The sequence below is a fragment of the Cyanistes caeruleus genome, chromosome 2 (assembly GCF_971803275.1).
Source record: "Cyanistes caeruleus chromosome 2, bCyaCae1.hap1.1, whole genome shotgun sequence".
Lineage (NCBI taxonomy): Eukaryota > Metazoa > Chordata > Aves > Passeriformes > Paridae > Cyanistes > Cyanistes caeruleus.
The window spans coordinates 36,441,530-36,459,321 of record NC_141702.1 but is presented as its reverse complement, the minus strand read 5'-3'; the positions used below and the strand labels follow the sequence as shown (position 1 = coordinate 36,459,321).

Below are 17,792 nucleotides of genomic sequence, written 5' to 3'. Positions count from 1 at the left end.
GACAATTCAGCTATCTGCAAAGCCACTGTAGGGCACATACATTAAAACCAGATAGTGTGACAGGCTGCAAGGCACAGGCACCAGAGAATCATTATGGTTCTTGCAGGAAAACAAACCTTCATATTTATGAACTTTCTGGCTGTTTATTTGTTCTCTAAGTTTCACAGTGAGCACAAGTATCTGTGTCCCTGTTTCATTAAGTACCCTGACATTTTAGATGCATGTTTCAAAGAGATTTATGCCCCTCCATCCAAAGGGGGCAAAAAGAGAGGCAAAGATAAACAAAGGGCTCTGGAGCACTATGACCGTGGGAATGAGGTGCCCTCCACAGGAAAACAGAAGAGCTCTTTAGATAACAGAATGGACAGCTGTGAAATGATGTCTACTGACTATGAAATGTCACTTACTCAGCTTTCTCTAAAGATGGGGAATTTTAGGACCACCATGTGTAGGAAATACTTCAAACAAATGAACAGGCTGTTAGATTTTTTTCCTCTAGAAGAACCTGATGGCCACACTGCCCCACCCTTCATGAAAGACAAGGGACTGGGGATACATATCCACAGGTAGCCCAGACCCATTCTCTTCAATGACTGCAGAGCATGCTTATGGAGGTAGAAGCAGAAGGCAGCCACCTTAGGCATTTAATTTGGAGATTCTGAACATCCCTTTATAGGAAAAATGTTGCTTACCATTCACTAAAAGGGAGTCCCAGGCAGATAGGTTTGTTTAAAAGTCAAATGTCCAAACTTGAATAGCCTGATGTTTCACTAATATCTGAAAGTCTTGGCAAAGTGACCTGTTCCCCTTCTCACATTCATTCCAAATCATGGTGTTTAAAATATATTAGCAAACATAGGAACTACTTTTCCTCACCTTATTTAAACTAAAAACATATTTTTTGTGTATGTATGTGAGGGCACTAGATTAGCCCCATTTCAGTTTTGGATAATGAAACCCAAGTATGGGATTCAGCCTCTGTGGTGGTTCCCACTGAAATGCCACTACTGACCATCTCCAGTCTTTCCATAAGAATCCAGCTCTGAGCACATGCACAGACACATCTGGACAGGCAAGGCAGGTCTGTCAGAAGGCACACCTGCTGTGCTGGCCACTGCATACCTGCTCAGCACACTGCCTGCTTCCCATCTGTGCCACAAATAGAAAGGGAAAAAGGTTCAAAATCATCTAACACAACTGGATAGCTACAACCTGGATAGCTGCAAAAAAACCCTAAAAATATCCCAAATACTTTCTGCTTTATTTGTACTCTTAAGAGTAAGCTCTAATAGAAACAGCAGAAGGAAAAAAAAATAAAAAAAGTAAGGAATTGAAAGAAAAATGTTCAAAGAAAATAATACATGTAAAGTATTACTACAATACATTTAAAGTCTTTTTGTGGGGTTTTGTGAGGGTTTTATACACATCAATGATTTTCAAGGTCTTATTAATTATGTATGCTCTGAATATATATTTCTATAATACAGTCATTATTTTTGTTAAGTCATTTGTGCACATGAAAGAAAACCAGAAAAAACAGGAAACCCATACCACCATTTGATGTGAAGGTCTTCAACCACAACATTTGTCAAAGATTTAACTCTAAAACTTCCATTTAATTCTAAAACTAAATGTTTAATGGAAGCTTAATGGAGATACTGTCTGATTCCTGTTCCCTGCTTATCTGCACAGGAGGGCAGTTTCCCTTTCACACACAGACAAGGATGAAGCCTCTGTTGACTTAGATAGTATAATAGAAAATAACAGATAAATGTTTTCGCAGAATGAAAGAGAAAGAAAAAAAACCCCAAGTATCTCTGCAGTTTTGTCAGACTTTTTGATTTCTGATAACAATCAAAACAAGTGCAAATATTTTAGATGCCTGTCAAAGCAGCACAAACTATATGGAATAAAGAAAACAGGTACTGAGATATACTCTAGTTCTCTCCCATCTACTCAGGACTGCTGTATGGGATGTAGTAATGAAGAAATTTGATTATTTATTCAGGTGCAACATAATACAATGCATATGATAAAAAATAATAAATAAAATTGCCTTGACAAAAGAGAACCATACAGAATTTCTGAAAGTGATTTTGTAAACAAAAAACAGTGATTTAATAGCAAAGCAATTTAAATGTCCATGTATTTTTCACAGATTAAGGTAAAAACCATTTGATTGGTCATCTTCTTTGCACCAAAAACAAGAAGGAAAATACTGCCTGAAAGTATTACATGAGACTATCCCATATCTGTGCTCTCATCTCATCATCACTTCAGGGAGAAGTGCAGCAGCCAGCAGCCACCCAGGCTGTCACACCTGTAGTGCATGGCAGAGGAACTGGATGTCACCAAAGCAAAGCAAAACCCACTCCAGCCAGAGAGCAAAAAATTCTAAATTTGCTTAGGGAACAGCTAATCCCTACCAGCAGGTAAATCGAGTCATTTCAGCCCAGGGATAAAACCTCCCACAGCTGCAACAGAAAAAATTACATTTCACTCAGCTTCACACCTTCTAATGATGACCCAACATGCCCTGAGATTTCATGTCCAAAAAGAATATTCCTTAAGAGTTTTTTAGAGCAACAGATTTAAATGGCATGTAAGTGAGCATTGGAAGGAACTGATTTAATTTTAAGAACTAAGTTTACATGTGATTTTAAAAATGTGAAAGCTTGGTATCTCTGGTAATTAACACACAATCACTTGCAACAAAATATAAACTTTACAGTAATTCTTATCCAAAAAAATTCTATATTTTCACAAATGTCTATTTAGTACAAAGAAAAGTATTTAAAAAGAGTGAATTGTTTGGTGTATTTTTTATAGAGTATGACTGCTACTTCCCAATATTATGCTGAGTTGTTTTTATGGAGAATGATACTTCAATTACAATGGTGAAAAATAGCAGGTTTAAAATAGTTTATTAATTGATTACAATTAAAAAAAACAACCCACATAAACCATTTTTCTTTCTGATAATTCACTGATTGTTTTGGGGTTTGGTGCACTTAGAAGGTTTGGGATTTTATTAATTTTTTAACTCTAAGTACTAACTGTACATCAAAGTATTCTTTGAAGAAATCCAGTACCAGCTCCACTTTGCTACCCAATCTTAAAATAACATGATTAGCTAATAAGGTTTTGAAATCTTTCACATGGGATATACCAAGTAACTTTTGACACAGTCAACAAATAAAATTTGTATTAATGGAGCCCACATATACTCAAAACATCTGATATGAAACAGTTGAAAGAACAGCGTTCATTAAAGGGTATTTCCAAATCAATTAAAAGACCTTCAAAAGGATAAAGATCAAAAGAGGAGTAGAAAACATTTCTCAAATGAAGCTACACATTGCACAGCAAACACCTGCACCATCATCACAGACACCTGCAAGCTCCAAAGCCAAAGTCCAATCAAGACAGAAGAAAGCAAAGATCACAATACCAGTGTCATGCCTGCTACTGATCACCTACTATGGAGCAAAACCATCTTCTCAACAGGAGAAAAAAAATTAAAAAAAAAAAAATTAAAATATATTTTATATATATATACATATGCCTCTGTATCTATCTCTGCATGAAGATCTCTCATTAGACACTTTCATCCAAGTACACAAGATACTCTAAGTGGTACCTGCTACGGTTTACGAGTGAATTACAGAGACTTCACTTCCTTGCCTTCCCGCAGAGCAGACAGTTCATCAGGGACACCTCTGTGGAGAATGGGCTCCCCTGATGCTGTGGGGTCCTGACAGCAGCAGCTCCTGCTCCCAAAAGGTCTCTTTTTAGCACCTGGGGTGTCTCATAGCTTCCACTTGATTTCCAAAGAGGCCCACAGTGCATTATTCCCCACCCTGCAACCCAGCAGAGGGAAGCAGGAAAAGGAACCCTCTGTACAGGATCATTCAAGATTATATTTAGCCCAGTTTGATCTTATGCTCCGTAATTTGGGCAACAAATTATTGGCTCCAGTGAGGGTGGGGAAGAAAAGCACATGTGTGCCTGATCCTGCTCTAAGTAAACCAACTAATCCCCTTCTGAACTACTTGTGTGCTCCAAAGCAATTATTTTAGAAGACAGACAAGACATCAGTCAGTCTGTATTATCAATATTCAGACAGCTCCATAAGGCTCTTGGATAAACTCTCAGCTATTTCTTTTGTGCCCTCACAGATAACCATCCAATGCACAGAGCTGGCTCTCAGGGTGTGCAGGGTTGTGCACATCTTTGGACATCTCCAGCAGAAAGAGTCAGCAGTCCCTGACTGCATTAGGTGGTCAGCACACAGCAACAGACTCAGTGCAAACATAGACAGAGAGAAGGAGAGTTACAGGGAAACAAAAATAAAGAGCATTAGATGTTCCTGATAAATCTACAGCATCATAAAAGCTGCAGAGACAAGAGACATAAGCTGTTCTGCCTGTCAAAAGCTCCTGTAGGGCTAGCTTCTAAGCAGGCAGACAAGAGATGTGGTTATAGCTGCTATTCTTAAAGCCTCAGCATCACCAACACAGAGAACAGGAAAGTAAAGACGAAGTTCAGACGTCAGCTTAAATTCTGTTTTCAAACTTCAGTCCTTCCTTGTAACATAATATCATAAGAAAAGGGAGCAAACAGTTCATCTGCCAAAAGCTTGTCTAATTACCGCCAATTTGTTTGCTTCACATTTCTTGAATTCCTTTCTCTTTGCCAGACAATTGACTAAGAAATACTCCTTTCCTCAAAAAAGCACCGGAGCAGAATAAATAGAACAACTAATATAAACTGGCAGCTGTAAATTAATCTGTATAGTAGGCAGTCTGGAAGGCTTTGTTCATCCCTACAGCTTTGTCGGCTACAAACCAGAGGAAACAAAAACAACCCCAAATGCTCATGCACATCCGCACACTGTTCATTAAACAGCAGCACTAATACTTAATCTCACCAGATGCTGGGATGAAACAAGCAGCCCAGTGCTCTCAAGTGGTGTTGTGCCAAACAAGAGCTGTTACAGCGCTGGCACAATTGTCTGAAAAACAAGCAGCCGTACACGCCTGCCCGCACAAGCCAGCGAGTGCTCCCACTGCTGACTCAATTCCTTCAAAGGCTCTCACACTTTTTAAACTGGTATCATTTGAGCCCATTACAAACACATTACAGAGCAAATTCATGTTCTTTTCTTCCAAACTGACCCCTCTGCCCCCAATTTATATTCACGCACTCTTAGTGAAGAAATTTGAGCAATTATACCTATTTTTGTCATATTTATTTTCCCATTCTTGTCAATTTAAAAGAAGGTGAACCTAAGAAAAAGGATGGAGTTTGCACAGTGAAACATGCTAATTTATCACCTCTTTGGTAAGGAGAAGAAACCCACAGCTGTTCTGTAACAGTTAGTATAGTGCTAGGTTATTAAGTGCTTTATTCCTCAAATATATCTCAAACATGTTATTACATCTTAATCAATGAAACTATAGAAAAATGTTTTTGAAACCTCTGATGAGCAGCTTTATAATATTTCTTTAGCACTGATCTGGGAATGAAAACATAAAGAAAGAGGGCTGACTCTAAATGTTTACCACATTCAGGTGATGATATTTGCCTCAGAGATACATTATCCAACATAAAATTCTACAATTTTATTCAACATGAATAGAAGAGCATGTTCATTCGAAGCATTCAGATCTAAGCTCCTGGGCTTCTCAGGGGAAAAGGCAAAGTCAGTAAAAGCAATTTAGTTTTTTTAAAACGCTCTCTTGATTTATGGTATCGCATTTTTACCAAAAAAATCTTTGTATATAAGTGTTCATATTACATACTGCAGTATTCAAATATCATGGGGAAAAGCAATCAACATAAATCAGAATCTTCTCCTTCCCTGCCACTGAAATGTGTTTCATTCAGGAAAGCAACTTGTAGCTGATTACTTGCAGCAGCAGTAAGAGTGTGTCACAGCTCATTTGCCAGTGCTGCAAGAATGAAGCTTATTCTGTGCTGGAGACATACTTCCACAAACAAAGTGAACAGGTGCTGGTGGAAATACCCTCTTTATGAGGTCTTAGTTTTGGGTTCTTGGTCTGTAGCACCACTACCAAAGAAAGTTGACAGTTTCACACACTCACGTAACAATTAAAAAAAAATTAATACTGAAACTGAGTTATTAAGCAGGTGAATTCATATAGCAGTAAAATATGCTTCTCAGGGAGGTGCTGGGATAATAAAAACTTTGCTATGCTGAAACATTAAAAATATTAGTAAAACCAGCTGAAAGATGAGGGAAGGCACATTATGGCTACTGGCACCTTATGGTTACGAGTGGAGCCAGTACATTTTGAAGGCAGAATCTCCACAGCAGTGGAAAGACAAGCATCTTCCATTGAGAAAGCATCACAAAGCACCTGTCCAAGTACATTTCCCTCATTCATGTTCATTTCACCTGAACTCATCTTGAACCACAGTTGCTGGGAGCTTTTTTTTTTGATCCTTACTTCTGTCAGATACTTGAATGACAAAAGTGCAAGACTACCAGGGTTGAGCATGGAGACCAATAAGGTGAACAAAGTGAAATTTTCCTTACTAATTTTATATATATATATATATTTAGCACGTTTATATACATATACATACATATACATACATACATTCATATATATATATGTATGGTTTTATTCACATTATTTTCTACACTCTGCATTATGGTTTAAAGACACCTAAGATGATTTTTCCCTCCTCCTTCTGTTCTGTAACACCACCTATCACACTGAACCTGGTAACCCTACTCTGGGCACCTCTGGCATGTACTCCTAGGCTAGGGATGCTGGCTATCCCTATAGCTAGGCTCTAGCCAGCTCCAAACCCTGCAGCCCCAAGCTCCAGGGGTAAGGCAAGCCCTGGCCATATGGGTCTCACCACCAACACCGCACATAGCCATCCTGCCATGTCAGAAGAAAGCTTCTGCTCCCCATCAAATCTCCTCCGGTAACTGCTGGACCTGGGATGTCTCATCCAGGCAACTCCCACCTCTCTTTGCATCAGCAGTCCCTCCACACTGCCCTGGCACAGGATAAACATGAGCCCAAGAGAGCTTGTTTTTGGTTTGGCTTTGCACCACAGGCCTTGTGCTTGTGCTTCCACCCAGGCTGAAGGGAAATGCAGCAAGCTCCAAATACCTCCCTGGCTGCTCAGCTAAGAGAGGACAGCAGAAAAGCACTTGTGGAACTCTAACCACAGGTGAACTGATGCACATATTCCCTCTGTCTGTGTCTGGAAGGACCACAACACTAAAAAGTAGAGAAAAGCTCGGAGAAAAAGGCTAAAAGGGTTACAGCAAACTAAAATAGCCATTTCTATCTCTGTAAATTGCGCAGTTCCTTACGGGAAGGATTATGTCCCCAGAGCACCATGCTGTGGCCAAAACACACCCCCGCACCCCTCCTTGGAGTGCCTCCCTGGATAATCCCCAGCAAATAAATCCTCTCCCGTCCAAGGGTGCTGTCAAGTGCTAACAGAAACAGCAGCTTGTAGGAGCAAAACTATTTCCAACCTTCAAAGGCAATCTCCACCCCCCCCACCCCCAAATCCAGGCCACCACATCCCTTCACTGAAACATAAACACAAAACAAAATTACCTATGAACAGCAACTGTGTTTAGTTCTACTTGTGTGTGCATGTACATGCATGTGCATACACATATGTATATACACATACATACATACATACATATATATATATTTGCATTGCCATCTGTCAGAGGCTTCTACCAGCAGCTGCAGAAAGCAAATGCCCCCCTGCCTAATCCCCTCCCCATGTGGGAAAATAGCTCATTTTACTAGCTGAATGTGTGCTATATATTTTCTTTATTTATATGTATCATTAGACATTCTTTTCTCTGTGTCATGAATGAATTGGGGAAGAGTCACTGATTTCTAATGAGGAAGAGCAGAAAGGCAGGGTGACAATAAAGGGACCCTGTATTAATCAAATGTCCACCCCAGACAGGAATTCTGAGGCCTTAATCTCTGTCTGGGAGAAGTGTTGCTTAAAGCTTTCACTCAAAGAGAAAAGGAGAGATTTCACATGGCAGGTGCTACACTTGCTGCAGCAGTGTAAAACTCCATTATTCCACATTTCTAGTGAACATGAAAAGAGAAGGAGGGAAAAGAAGAAAGGAAACAACACAAGCAGCAGCCTCAGTGCAGAGGGAAGTGGGAAGGAATGGGATGCCTTGCTAATTTCTCCCATTATTACGCATTAACAAATTTAAACAGACTAAACAACATAGTGGACCAACACACTTGTTCCTCATCTGTAAGCAACTCAGATGAGGCCACATTTTGTTCTGGAACTGGTCCTCACATGACTGGTGGTGCCCATGCAGGACAGTGCCAGAGCATCAGAAAACATGGGTCTGCACAGCTCCATGGCACAGCTTTGCCTTCACATCCCTTGAGCTGAGAGCCTGCTTTCATCTCTTCCTCAGAGGATGTTCCTGCCTTTTGGCTGAAGCAGCACAGGCCTCTTCTGCGCCCATCCAAATGCAAAACATTTCCCTGCTCATGGAGTCTGGAAGAGCCTTTGTAAATCTCCCTCCCTCATCTCCTTTCTAACTTGTTTCAAACCCAAGGAGAAAATGTCTTGCCTTTCTTGCCTGAGCTTCTTAGTGTCCTTCTATAACAGAATTACTTAAATGAAGTGTTTTGGCATAAAAATTGTGTGGAAGACTCTTAAAAATGACCTGCCAAAGAAAACATATCCTCTGTCCCTGCAGTATTAAATTACATATTTAGGTGAGGAGGAAGAAAAGCTCCTATTTATTACTTGTATTAGAAATTCATGTCTTGCCTCTCCTGGGATGCCACATGAATGACTGGAAAGGTGATATCAGAGTAAGCATCACAGCAAAAGTGCCAAAGGAAAGCAAAATCCTTTCTGTTACTTTGTTTTGTTTTGGATTATGTTCAGGAAGATGCATCACTGCAGTACAATTGCCAGAGTGTCTCCTGCATCATACCAGTCTGCAGCCTAGAGCTGAATATTGCCTGTCCTGACCATGCTGGTTCTCCATGGAGACCTCCAACACATTCAGAGAAGACAGTGGTGTTTGAAACACTGTTAAAATGAAAAGTAAAGCAATCAAGGGAAACAAAAGACCCTTTCAGACTTGCTGTGAACAACACTGAAATAGAATTATATTGTTTTCTTCTTTCATTCACAGGTGAACTACAAGCAAATAAAGCAGTGGGTTGGATTCCTAGACCTGGTGATGTGTTTGCAGAGCCTCATCTGCCCAATCACCAGCTTCATAAAACACACAAGTAACACTGACACTCACATCTCATGGACTAATCTCCAAAACATACAAATTTGAGCTCCTCAGCTCAAAGCACCATGACTTCAGCATGCTCACCCAGCTGCACCAAACATATCCTGCACCTTATGTTTCTCTCCTACTGTTTCATCAAAGTCTGTCATCCTTCTTTCATCAGTCTTCCCTAAAAGCATCTTACTGTTTTCATTTAAAATATAAACAATGCTGCTTAACCATTTTAGATAGCCTTTTATCAGTCATGTTCATATCCCCAAAATAATGCTGCAGTCATTCAATTCTCACACAATATGGAAGTTGTTTCCTTAACTCTCTAAGCCAGGTACCCTTTCCAAAGTCATGCCACAGTTTAGAATACAAGAACACTGCAGCTACAGCATTCATAGGGTAACATCAGGAAAAATTACCAGAAAGTTCTGAAGATATAAGCATTTATTATTAAAATATCCAGCAACAATTACATTTTAGCAAAAGAATGTTTTACATTCAGAAACTAACACAAACGTACATTTATGGAATTTAGGAAATCAAGCTTAGGTCATTGTTATCCAACCCCATCTCATCCAGAGAAAGGATGATGTAGATATTGAATGACCATATAGAACCAAGGGAGAGATAGATTTCCTTCCTTCTCTTCCCTAGCTATACACTTCTGCCCACTGTGTGAGGCAAGGAGGAGGAACTTTTTGGCCCCGCTAAGCCAATACAGCTGCTCATTTTCCTGCCTTGTCTTGTTATACCAAAGAAAGGCCATGAGAGAAAATAAGGGGGAGGTTGGAACATTCTGGAAAATATTATCAATTAAACCAATGTCCCTACATCCGTTTAGGTTCATATTTATAAACTTGCTGAGAAGAGAGAAAATTGACAAATTCTACAAAGGAAAGTCAAGATTGTCATTGAAAAGGTGGAAAGAAGAAAAACTAAAAGAATTACAAATTGCCATCCTGCCCTTACCACCCAGAAATAAATGGTTAAGCAGACAGAAGTAGAATACAAGAATGGAAGTAAGATAACAAAACTCTAACAGCACAAAAATCATCAAAAATTATGTCTGATGTAATATTCCTCTTTGACAGGGTAACCTCTCAGTAAGCAAAAAGAAAAGCAGTGTACGTATCTTGAATTCAATAAGGCTTTTGACACTGACACATGAACTAAGAACACACAACCTATGGGTGCAAGCTAGGTGCTCAAGTGGTTTAGAAAATCAATAGCTCAGTCGTTATCTCTGAATGTTTCTTTACCAAATTGTCCTGAAATTTCTGATAGGCTCCTACATCAGACACTATATGCTGGGTCCAGTCCAACAATTCCATTTGGGATCAAGGAAACAGAGATGAGACTTGTGAAATCTGTCTCTAACATCAGATTGGGTAAAGCTTCAAGTTCTTTAGAGAGAGACAGGTCACTTTTCAAAGTCATTTCAAATTGCAGAAATGGTCTGGAATAAAGAGGATGCAATCAATAAGGTGCGAAATTCCACATTTACATAGGATAATCAACTCTAAAAATGCAAAAATAGGAATGAACTGACTAAGCAGGAACACTGGAGGAAACCACCTGTTAGACACAGTGAACCAAAACTTAAATGGAAATAAAGAATATAGTGCTGAAGGACAAGTGCTGTCTCAGGCTGGACATGTTAGCAGTGGCTAGAGAACTGTTGGTTCTAGCTGGCAAAGGAAGCAAAATGCAGAGGCTCTTTTGTGCAAATAAGATATGCCAGTGTGACTTAAGATTTTGATTTAAAACCAACTTTATTAAACTGACGCAAAAAAATAAAGTGATGTTGTTGTAAATCAGCCCATGTTTAATTAATTTAGCATAGCTTGATAAAGAAATCTTAGACTACTTATTAGAGTTACTCATGTTCCTCCAAATCTCTTAATCTCAAAAATGTAACAAAGTATGAACAATGATAATTTTTCACTTTATTCACTTTGAGTGTGACCACTAGACCATATTATATTACAGTAAAACTCACCAGTGAGTTTTCTGAGAGAAACAACTTCTACATCATCCCATTTGGCTAATCAAATTGCTTTAAAAATGTACTTGAAAAGCTGAGCACTTGCAGCTGTTCATGGAAACTGCGTGAAATGAAACAGTCCCAGTGCTGAACCTCTCCAGTGTTAACTCCAAACCAGCATAGGTCTCTCCACTTCCTACAGAGCTACACAGCTTTTTCATTTCATAGATAAATTTTAATCAACTTTATGCGGGAAAACTACTTTTAGTGTGCCTTTTATTTCACAACTAGAAGCATTCAGCATACAGCATCATTCTATTTATCACTATTAAAATCTCAAAAATATGAAAACCTCCTTTAGAAAGCTGCCAATTGCCATCCTTTTTACAGTGGAATAAGATGCTCTTGCACTTTGACTATTACAGCAGAATGTGTATTTCCCATTTAACACAGTCCCCTACTGACTACACCACATCACTTGTACAGTACAGTCAGAGACACCAGGGGATTTTCAACAAACTGCCAAAAAGATTTTCTCTACTTTAGGAGACATTCGATCTTTAAATATAATGGTGTCCACAATTACATAAATTGGAAATAATCCTAAAGATCCTAAATAACAGCAGTTATACTTTCTGCAGTCTTTCTTAATAAGCAGTATATCCATATCCCACCATACTATTATTGAGTATGAAGTATTATTGTGCATGAAGTAATGCAGTACCGCTTACACCCAGCTAAGTTTCTTAAAAGGAACATAAAAGATGATGGTAGAGAGTAGGGGAAATTATGTAAGGGAGGAAAAGGGAAAACAAAGAGGAATGCAAAAACAAACAAACAAAACCCCCAAATAAACAAACAGAAAAAACCCAAAAAACTGAAACAATTTTACAACAGAAGCTTGAAACTGACTCTTTAACTCAAGATTAAAAGTTTGAAGAATCATTTCTGAAATACAGGTTTCTGGTAAGTCACGTTATGGCAAAAACTCCACAGCCCAGCACAAAGCAAGCCAGCCTCCTCCTATGGTCTATACAAACAAATATGTACAAATAAGGGGTGTGTTTATTTAAGGAATATTCTCCAGGATCCTTATACTGACCAATCACAATGAATCAGGGAATATGTTCTAGGAAAACAGCATACTTTTTGAAAAAAAAATTACTTTTTTTCTGAAGACTTATTTGGGGTATATCATAAAATTGTCCATGTGGCAAAAATTTTTGCTGCCCAAAAGGTACCTCTGATTTCCCCAAGCTTCAGCCACTTATTTTCAGGAGGAAAGGAACACTGTGTGAGTGTCCTGAAAATTGGCTTTGTTGGCTCAGTCTTCTCCTTTGAATGGAGCAGAGGTTCATAGGCAATGTAATTTCAGAAATTACTAATGCTACTCAAACAACCATATGCCTCTATTTTTACACTGCCCTCCATTCTTCTGCCAGATGCTTCTCTTCTTTCATTTCATCTGCTTAATGAAGCTCAGCTATTTAGGCCCCAGTGCTTTGATTTTAGGAAATTATGTAAGATACTTTATAAAAATACATTATCATTATTATTAAGAAGATGACTGCCTCATTTTTATTTTTTTTTCAAGAAAGGTAACATTTAGTTTAGCTGTTTAAAAAGGTACTTGGTGGTGCCAGTATCCCACCTTGCAGAGGGTGAAACCAAAGACAAATTTCCAGCCAGAATTAAAATAAGCACAGGATATTTAGAGCAGATATGGTCATACACATAAAAGTATGTAGATGACATTTTGTCCCCATTTGCACACTGGAGTATTTTTTGCACTGACAAAGAAATACAATGTAATATGGAATATCTAACAGTCTACAAGGACTGTTTATCTAGGATCTCACTGTACAGGATTACAGACCTGTGGATGGTTTGATTATTGTGGGATCCCTCTGAATCTAGCAAATCTCAGTCTGCTATTTTGCTCATCCCTAAAGAATTAGTATTGTACCACCCCCTGAAGCCTCTTATTTTATCTTTATGCCCCCATCATACTCAATGAATTCAAATTGCTAACTTGCATGACCTTTGAATACAGGCTGCTATGTGATTTTTAATTTGCCTTAATCAAAACACTGAGGAAGGAATATAAAAGTTTAAAAGCAATATTCAAACTCACATTTATTAGTAATCTCAAGGGTGTAATTCATCTACCCTGAAGAAGCCACAGAAGGGTGGAAGTTCTCATTTGGATGCTTTCTGGCACAGCAAGGACCACTGTGACAAAAGCAGAGCATAATGGTCACAAGAAGTTGTGCTGCTCTGGCTAGAGGAGTTACAGAGCAGATGCAACCTCCATAAGGAATCCTCACAACCCACCATCTGAGTTATGTAATGGTACCACCACTACTGAATAGAAGTGAAGAGACAAGGCTGGAAGTATCTCACAGCTGTAGGTGCTCAGGATCAGCACCAAAAGCTGCTGTTACCCCCACAGGGTAAAAGGAGTTCTAAAATTGGAGTACAGCTCTCACTGCATCCACAAAAGCAGCTGCACTGCCTGGGAACACAAAGCATCTCAGGTGTTCTTTCATGTGCTGGGCAGCTCCCAAACTGCCTAGGGGACATGCTCAGAAGGTGAGAAAGGCACCGGTAGGTCAGGAAATGACATCAATTAGAGTTTCAGAGTTGACTTGCTCATTTCTGTTAGGCAGAAGGAATGCACTTCCACATTGTTCTGTTATGTTCAGTGTTATAGGGCAAAAGAGTATTTTCCTTTACCAGATGAGATGAGCTTTCGTATTTCATAACACAGCTGTTTTTACTGACAAGAGATTTTAAAGACAAGTTAAGCTTCTTGCATACAAAACCACCAGTAAGAGGAAAGAGGTCAGGTCCCCACCTGTGTCAGGAAGGAAAACATTAACATAGCTTTGGAGCAGTCGATTCAGTGTTAGCTTGTCTGCTTTATTTTTGATGAACCGTGAACAAGCCAGCAACTTTGACTAACAGTTAATACCTTGACCCAGCGCATATATAAAACCAGATATAGCCCCAGGGAACAGGTTTACTCCCAGAGTCAATCTAACCAAGAGAAGAAAGTGTTATATATAGGCTTGGCTTGATCTAATTCAGCCACAGCACAAACTGGGGTCAAATACACTGCAGGAATGACCCTTGTGCAAACATGGCATGAGGGGCAGCTGACAGGTATTACACAGGCCAGAAAAAAGGAGCCTACTAATGCAGGGCTGCAGGAGAGGTTTCACAGCATGCAGTGACCCTCCTTCCTCTGCGCCTTCCGCTGCTCAGCAAAATGACTATGCAGGATACTGGACCAAAAGCTCTACAAGAGGGTAATGGCTTTCTGATCCACCAACCAAAAAGAGAAATGCAGCTATTTGCATTTCAGTTCTCACATGCCCCCAGCAAAGATTACCACAGGACCAAACAGCCCTCCTATCTCGGCAGTAAGTCCATCCTAACAGATGGATTCAAAGTATTTTTCTCTTCCTTCTCTGCTTACAGTAGCTTTTCAGGCAGGTGAACACAGGTGGGAAAATGGCCTTTTATTTCAGCAGCAGCTGGATCCAAATGATGTCAGCACACAGTAGGTAAATAAATACACAGGATAGGCTGGAAAATTAGTAATGAAGTAACAACAACCCTTATGAGTAGGTACTAACCTCTCCTTGTCCATTCTGGAAAGCCACAAATGCACCAAGGGTCAAGTGAGGCGAAGGAGAATCATAAATTTAATCCCCTTCTAATTCAAAAAAATTGTAACAAGTTTTATATTTATGCCATAACCTTTAAAATACTAACATTAAAAACTCAGGAAATAAAACATATGAGTACAATCAAAAGCACTTCTGAGAAAAAACTGTCTGGTTTTTTTGGGTGTCAGGAGGTGGCTGGCACCCTGTGGTCTCCCTACTCATGTCCCCAACTTCCATTACTGACTAAATGGTCCCCTTCACTATCCCACTTATTTTTTTCCTTAAAAATATTAGGAAATGAAAGCTTGCCTTCCTTTCAATATATGAATGGAAAGGGAAAACTGAGTCCACTCACATATAATAAACTTCTATGAACAGTGAAGACAAAGATCATCCATTATAACTACCAACTGCCATGGGAGCAGAGCTTAACTCTGACATCAGGGAAACATCTGCCTCCAACATCACCACCAATACCTTCCAAAAACAGAATAATCAGCTCCCAGCTGATGCTGACAGATGTGTAAGCATGGGACTAGTACTGCTTTATGTGGTATTTCCTCACCTGAGCACACCAAGGACAGAACTGGAAAAGAGGGGGAGTGGAGGTGGGACATGGTCACTGATTAAAAAGTCCAGGTACTGCTTCTGCTCAGCTTAACAGTGAAAAAAATCATCTGATTTAAGAACTTGGCATTTCTTGAGCCCTCTGACTGGTCCAAGTTGTTCCTTGTGGTGGTTTAATCTTAACTGGATGTCAGGTGCCACAAAGCTGCTCTATCATCCTCATCCTCAACTGGACAGGGGAGAGAAAATATAACAAAAGGCTCATGAGTCAATCTAAGGGCAGGGAGAGTTTGCTCACCAATTACCACCACAGGCAAAACAGACTTGACTTGAACTCATTACCAATCAAATCAGAGTTGGATAATGAGTAAAACCAAATCTTAAAAGCACCCTCACCTCTCCTTCCTTCCTGGGCTTAACTTCATTCCTGGTTCTCTGCCTTCCTCCTCTGGGGAGCCAAGATCCGGGGAAGGGCTCCTTACACCCTTCCCCTGCTCCAGCCTGGGGTCCCTCCCACAGGAGACAGTCCTCCGAAACTTCTCCAGTGTGAGTCCATCCCACTGCAGACCTTCACAAACTGCTGCAGTGTCAGTCCCTCCCACGGGGTGCAGTCCTTCTGGAAGCAGTGTGGGTCCCCTCTGGGGTCACAAGTCCTGCCAGCAAGCCTGCTCCAGTGTTGGCTCCTCTCTCCAAGGGGTCTCATGGGTCTCCAGGAGCCTTTTCCAGCTTAGTCTTCCCATGGGATCACAGCTTTTTCTGGGCATCCACCAGCTAGGGCGTGGAGTCCACCATGGGCTGCAGGTGTCTGCTCTCCCATGGACCTTATGGGCTGCAGGGGCACAACTGCTTCACTATGGGCTGCAAGGAAATCTCAGCTTCACTCATGGAGCACATCCTTGCCCTCTTTCCTCACTGATCTTGGTGTCTGCAGAACTGTCTCTCTCATATTCTCACTCCTCTCAAAGCTGCAATTTTGCCTCTGTGCAGTAACTTTTTCCCCTTCTTCACTCTGATATCCCAGAGGCACCAGCGCTATCGGTGATGGGCTCAGCCTTGCCCAGCCAGGGGCCTGTCCTGGAGCCTGCTGGCACTGCCCGTTTCGAACACAGAGAAGGCTTCTGGCAGCTTCTCAGAGAAGAAATCCCTGTGGCCCATTTGTTAGCAAAACCTGGCTGCGCAAACCTAAGGCACTCCTCACCTGGAGAAGATCCATTCCCAGATTCCTGCTAGCCTGCCTGGTCACTATGGTCATGTAAGTCTTTGTGCACCTGGACATTAAACATAGCATTGGTGAGTTACGGGATTTGCTGTCATTTGAGCCTGAGAAATGGTACTGCCAATTTGCATTTGTTACTCTGCTGTTACATAGAAATTAGCTGTTGGTCTGGTGTCTGATACTGTACCCTGTGCCAGACGTCCATGGGGTTGTCTCTAATATCCATCAAGAACTCATTCACTCATTCCTTAAACATCTGACCACCAGTGATTAGACAGAGAGCAAAGAAACTAAGGCAAGAAGAGGGAATGCCTGCAGAGACCCAACACCTAACACAGTTTCAGATATACACAGGATGTAAGTTTGCCATGAAGAAAAGAGACAAGTGCAAGATCATCAGGATAGTCAACCACCAACACAAATCTAGGAGTGAGAGAAAAGGTGGAGGAAAGGTTCTCTTTTTGGAGGCTAGTTTTGTGGCAGCAAGAGATGCTGATCTCTTTTTAAAACAAAAATCAAGAGATGACTTTTTACTAGCTTGAAATTTTGACCAGCATGACCACTCTTCATAACACAAGATGAAAACTTGCAATGCCCTGTCCAATCACTCTCAAAATGAATGACCTCCTGACAAGATTTCACTGCTTCACCTATGAAGCTGAATACCCAACACAAACCACTTGGTGCAAACGTCCTTGGCTGCTTTTTTTCTGAATGGTTACATTTTCATCATTGTCATCACCTTCACCAGATGCTCATTGCTCAAAAGCTCAGTCAAGGGTGAAGGACAAAAACATGGCAATGATGTAAGAGCAGCTGTGAAATGATTACTCGAGATGAAATCGATAGCAGTATGCTACTGTTGGGAGATCAGCAGTACAATTCAAAGCTACTGAGCCAAAAGTGGTTTCATCTCTAATCAGGAAAGCACAGTGTATGAGGACCTGATTTGGTTTCCTTCAGCTTTTTAAAGCACTGTTTCAGCATACAAAGTGTGCAGCTTCCACAGATCTCCAGGCATCCCTTCCAAACCCAACTATTATGTGGTATGAA

At 40.4% G+C, this 17,792-nt stretch overlaps 1 protein-coding gene across 15 annotated transcripts in view; it reads right to left on the bottom strand.

Annotated features, from left to right (window-relative positions):
• The window catches only part of ANKRD6 (ankyrin repeat domain 6), a 98,280-nt gene that overhangs the window by 60,649 nt on the left and 19,839 nt on the right, over positions 1 to 17,792 (bottom strand). Inside the window, exon 2 of one of the 15 annotated variants that reach the window (XM_086876538.1) lies at positions 13,417 to 13,514. The exons of the other annotated variants lie outside the window; for them this stretch is intronic. The gene's annotated coding sequence lies outside the window, so the exon portion shown is untranslated. The remainder of the gene's footprint in view (positions 1 to 13,416; positions 13,515 to 17,792) is intronic. 15 annotated transcript variants of the gene reach the window in all.